This window comes from Oxyura jamaicensis, chromosome Z, assembly GCF_011077185.1.
Source record: "Oxyura jamaicensis isolate SHBP4307 breed ruddy duck chromosome Z, BPBGC_Ojam_1.0, whole genome shotgun sequence".
NCBI classification, from domain to species: domain Eukaryota; kingdom Metazoa; phylum Chordata; class Aves; order Anseriformes; family Anatidae; genus Oxyura; species Oxyura jamaicensis.
In genome coordinates, this window is record NC_048926.1 from 41,041,720 (window position 1) to 41,046,964 (window position 5,245).

Consider the following 5,245-nt stretch of genomic DNA (forward strand, 5'->3'; position numbering starts at 1 on the left):
TTTTTTTTTTTTTTTTTTTTTTTTTTTTTTTTAATTATTCTTAACCATAATTCCCAGGATGAGCTTGTGCTGGGATTTAGCCTTTCTGATTTTTTCTCTGCATATTTTACCAACTTCCTTGTACTCTTCCTGAGTTGTCTGTTCCTTCTTCCACAGGATATAGACTCTCTTTTTCTCCTGGCAACTCAGCAGAAGTTCCCTGTTCAGCTACACCAGTCTTCCCTGCTGGCTCATTTTATGGCACGTGGGGACACCCTGCTCCAACACCTTTAAGACTTCCTTCCTGAGGAGCATCCAGCCTTCCTGGACCCCTCTGCCCTTCAGGACTGACTCCCAAAGGGCCCTCTTTTCCACTGTCCTGAATAATTCAAAGTCTGCCCTCTGGAAGTTCAAGGTGGCAATTTGACTCCTGACTTCACCAAGGATAGAGATCTCTACTATTTCATGGTCACTCTGTCCAAGGCAACTCCCTACCACCACATCTCCCACCAGTCCTTCTCTGTTTGTGAACAGAAAGTCTAGTGGGGCACCCCCTCTGGTCAGCTCACAAACCAGCTGAATCAGGAAGCTGTCACACACTCCAGGAACTTCCAGGAATGCTTCCTTGGGTCTGTATTATATTTACAGCATATGTCCAGCAAGTTAAAGTCCCCCATGAAGACAAGTGCCAGAGACTGAAACTTCCACCAGCTGCTTATAGAATGCCTCATCTGTCTCTTCATCCTGGTTTAGTGGTCTACAGCTGACCCCCACCAGGATGTCCGCCTTGTTGGCCGTTCCCTGATCCTTATCCATATGGACTCTAACTTATCATTCCCAGCCCTGATCTCAACAGCATCAAAACACTCTCTAATACAGAGCGTCACACCACCGCCCCTCCTTTTTTGCCTTTCCCTTCTGAAGAGCTTGTAGCCATCCACTGCAACACCCCATTCATGGGAGTGGTACCACCATGGTGGCAACTAGGTCATAGTTTGCCTGCAGCACATTGGCTTCCAGCTTCTCCTGTTTGTGGCCCGTGCTGTATGCATTGCCCTCACCCCCAACCCTGGCATTGCTTCCCCAGGCTCATCTCTACTGAGCCTCATTTCATTCCTGTCCCCCTTCATAGTTCATACCTAGATGTGAACCATGTACCAAGCAGAGTGGCAAAAAACAAAACAAAACAAAACAAAAACAACCAAACAAAACTACTAAAAATCACAAGCAAACAAAACAAAACAAAAAACAAAAACAAACAAACAAACAAAAAAACAGAATCAAAATATTCAGTGCACTCATGTTGAGAAGAGGTCTGCATCACCACTGAATCAGTCCAGAAAATATATAGGGACTTTCAGGGGCCTAACCTTTCCTCTGAGGAAGAGCATACCATAGTATTCTTGTTCAAGGAATAATTTGCTTATGCCATGTTTACAGAAAAACATTTTCTCTTCCTCCTTTGTCCAGAAAAGAGAGGCAACAATGACACGGCTAAACTTGCCCTTTCCTTCTCTTCCATTTCTTTGTCCCGCATTAAGACTGAATCTTCCATACAGGAAGAAGTTGTCAAGTATGGGATACCATGATTTAGTTCAAATCTATTCATCTCCCTATAAAAACAAATTCCCTGCAAAATAATCATGCGGACACTTCATTTTAAAGGTAGGGACACTGAGATGAGTGAGAGAACTGGTCAATTCAAGCGACAGCAGAAGCTGATCTAAGCTAGCAGTTTAACCTAGAGTTAAAGTTTTCCAAGCCTGGCAGGCATGAATTTTTTATATATTCCTGTAATTTTTTGTATCTGGTTTCCACTGTAATCCAATGTCCATGCTAGAATGTCTGTTGCTGTTAGTGGTATATCTGGTATTACAGCAAATGCCACACAAAAATGACCCAAACTAATGATGCTGTTGTAGCTGCTACCAAATGCATAAGATACAAACTGCAAAATAACAAGCACCCTCTCTGCCCCTGCTAAATAATCTTGTCAGGAATAATGACATTTTTCTTCAGATCCTGTAACTTCACATAACCTGAACTGTTAGGGGAACTACAATTACCCTGAATGCTGTGTGGACATGTCACTGGCTTTTGTGTCCTAAGGGTCCTTGCAGCCATAAGCTAGGTGGCTGCTTTCCAAATGTTTTGTGATCACCCTTCAGTCAGCCAGACCCTTGAGGAGTCCTAGAACAAGGGAAGCTCCCAGCTGTTTCGTACTCATCAGCCACGTCTGGAAGATGGCAACCACTCATGTCTGAGGCTGTAGGCAAGGTCTTCCTCAACACTAAAAAAGAAGGCAAGGCAGTTCTTGGAGATCTAGATTGCTTTTACTGGGCACAGTGTGTACACAGTTTCTGGGCACTGTGAGACTGAGCTCCTCTGCAGAGCTTGGTTTTCCCTCTATCAGTCCACATATAGGCTTCCAGTACCGTGTACTCCAGTGATCTCTCCCACTTTGTCTCCTTCAGGCTCTCTTGGGGGAAGGAGACAGTCTGTAATATCATAAGTTCCTATTGAGCTCAGCTAGCTTTCTCACACCCTTGAGTGCCTCCTGAGTTTAAGAAGCTGCCAGCTCACTGCTATACAGGATACTGATGTTGTACACAGAGTATATACTTTGCATACACATATAAAAGAATACTTATATGGTATACTGGCCTTACTTTATTGTATGCTTCATAAGCCAGATATTTGGACTCTGCTGTGCTTAGCAGGCTCCTTCATGTTATGTATGCTGTGCAAAGAGCAAGAAAAACAAATGTGCCCTTTGTTTCTTATTTTTGAAGTTTATCTGCTTCTCTTGCATGCTATTTTGGGCCAATAAAGACAATGTTAGTAATTTTTTTTTTTTTTTTTTTTTTTTTTTTTTTTTTAATTCAGATTTATTCCCTCTTTACTTGCTTATCTCTTCCAAAGACTTAATGGAGTGTTTGGATATGAAGTAATGGAATGCCTGTCATGTTAGAACAAAGTATTCGGTAGGTCTCTGCAAACTCAGCAAGATCCAAGGTCACAAGATATTACCTCTAAGCAGGCACTGGTCATCAATAAAGAATTTAGTGGCAGCTGGTAAAAGACATCTGAGGTGACATATGGTGATTTTGAATAACAAAGAATTGCCTTGTTTTAAAATTTCTAACCACTGGAAATTTCAGAAATCAGAAACCAGTAAATACTTATGTAACATAAGGCAGTGGACAAAACATCCTTTACTGATTCCATAGAAAAAGAACAGGAAGTATATTCATGTTTAAAGGAAAAGATGGGTTTACTGATATAGCTACATGTGGTCCACTCAGGTATTTATTGATTAGATGTCTCTTTTGTTCCTTCAGTGAAAATTCTATTACAGCCAAAAATAACATTTGAAAATCCAGACCCAAAGAAACTTTAAGGGCTGAGGAGGGGAAATAGAAATAATATACATATTTTGACCAGAAGATTTTTTTTTTTTGGTCTGTTTCCTTAACATATTTTATTTTGTATGGAAATGGCTTGGTGGTTTTATTTTAGAGAATTTATTATTAAAATATTCTATTCCTTTTATTTCTTAAGGTGAGGTATAGTAAACTAACCAACATATTTACAGCCTTCTTATTGTTGGTGTTGGGCTCCTTTGGCAAAGGACTGAATATCTGGCCAGATCATAGAGTGATTTCTGTTTTCTATTCTGTATGTGACATCTCTGCTTTTTCTTCTGAGCAAGTGTATAATAACACTCTCTTTTCAGCTTGTCATGTTGGATTACAACAGGATGACAACGACAATACACCATGCGAGTGTTAAAGCTGCTCAATCTAGTGCATATCACAGGCCTTGTTTTCTCTCATCCTTCTCCTCATTCCTCCTTCTCTTTCTTTTCTCACAAAGGGAGTGGATGACTTTTGAGTGGTCATAAAGGCAAATCCAGTAAAGTCAATGAACTCATGAAGAGTCAGCCTTATTTTCTTAGCCGCTATCACCAACAAAAGCATGTCTGAAAAGGCTTGCCATGGACTGCCATGAAGTTGGTAATCTGGTAGTAGCCTGACAAATTTCCATGTTGGACAGAAAAATATGTTATTCCCTGAAATAAAAACAAAAATATTTTTACTTGGCCACTTAAAGCAACATCAAATCACTTTTTAAAGAGTGAGCAAAATTTTAGGAGCTTGACACCAAAATCTGAGTGATTACTAAGATTTGGGGTGAAACAAAAAACTAATCTCTCAAAGGCACAGCAGGAGAACTTGAGCTCAGCCTTCTGCCCATTGATTGTGACATCAAGATGGAGCTCCTGACTTCACTGAATGGAAAGCTCATCTTTGATTTACAAAGAATCAAAAATCTACTCCACATTCCTTGTGACTGACATTATCTACCTGGAGTTGTGCAAAGCATTTGACACTCTCAACCAGCATATCCTTGTCTCTAAACTGGAGAGACATAGATTTGATGAGGCTTTGAGAAACTTGATCTAGTGGGAGGTGTCTCTGCTAATGTCTCTTCAATATCCCTTCCAACTGAAACCATTCTATGATTCCTTAAGTAATGAAACACTGGCTCGCCTATTGAACTAGTTTGTGACTTAGGCACATTTTCTTTGGTGCTTCTGAATACTCAATACTGGAAAACCAGTCTGGGCTAAAAAAAAGATATGGCACAAGAGATGGGTATAGTGTCACATCCTTTTGTCATCTTCTTACTTAAAAGACTGAGAGCTACGAAAGCACAATAGTTATTGATTGATGTTACCAACATCTCTGTGCCTCTCCTAGTTGTCTCTTAATAAGAAATACAAAGTAAAGTGATGATTTCTTTGCTGTAGTTTCAGAAGAGGTTCTATGTATTCTCTCTTTTTCTTTTGTTGTAGTCTTTGCTGTCTTTTTCCCCTGAAGGTATTTATTTTAATATTCTGCTTTGTGGTTTTTATCATTCATTCTTTTTGACATAAACTATGCTCAGCTGACACCAATGAGCTTATAAACTTTATTCATGCTGTCACATTTTCCTGCTCTCATCAGAGAAAAGTGAGTAATCTCTGGTGAATAATTTGTTAAATTTAGCCTCTTTTTCCTCTCAAACTACATGATTTCCTCTAAATGTATCTATTATTAGACAGTGTGCCACAAACACTCTGTTTTTTATTCCATTTATTGAATATGAATATTCAAAATCTGAGCTATTGAGTTTAGTAGAAAGAGGTCAGGAAAAGGACAACATAGTATTTTTCTTATTATTTTTCAAAAGCATCTGAATGAGTTAAGAGCTCACGTTGTTG